This window comes from Nansenia antarctica (genome assembly GCF_963989245.1).
Source record: "Nansenia antarctica genome assembly, chromosome: 2".
NCBI lineage: Eukaryota > Metazoa > Chordata > Actinopteri > Argentiniformes > Microstomatidae > Nansenia > Nansenia antarctica.
The window spans coordinates 659,966-660,371 of record NC_137675.1 but is presented as its reverse complement, the minus strand read 5'-3'; positions in this window follow the sequence as shown (position 1 = coordinate 660,371).

Below are 406 nucleotides of genomic sequence, written 5' to 3'. Positions count from 1 at the left end.
TCTCCTGTGTTAACACAATCAGCCATGAGGACCCCTGTGAGTAATAAAATGTGTTCTATCTTTGCACTCGATCAAATTTCAGGACCCTCCTTTCATGACTTGTCCTAGGTGCGTTCTACCACCCAGGATCCTTACATTCTCTAAATCACATCAGGATAATTTAGTATGAAAGTGGTTTGATGTTTTTCTGTGTAGGAGGCAGGCTAATTTACAAGCCAGCCAACTAGTGGTCGTTGTGTGTAAGTAGCAGCTTCCCATTGTAAAGACTATGGTCAGTTGACCCCCGAGGCGGCTCTTATAGTAGGTAACATAGACACGGCTGTTCTAGTGTTGAAAAGTCGCTGATTCCAGAATTCCAGCAAGCGTGACTTACCTTCAGAGGGGGTGGGGGTGGGGGTGGTGGGGG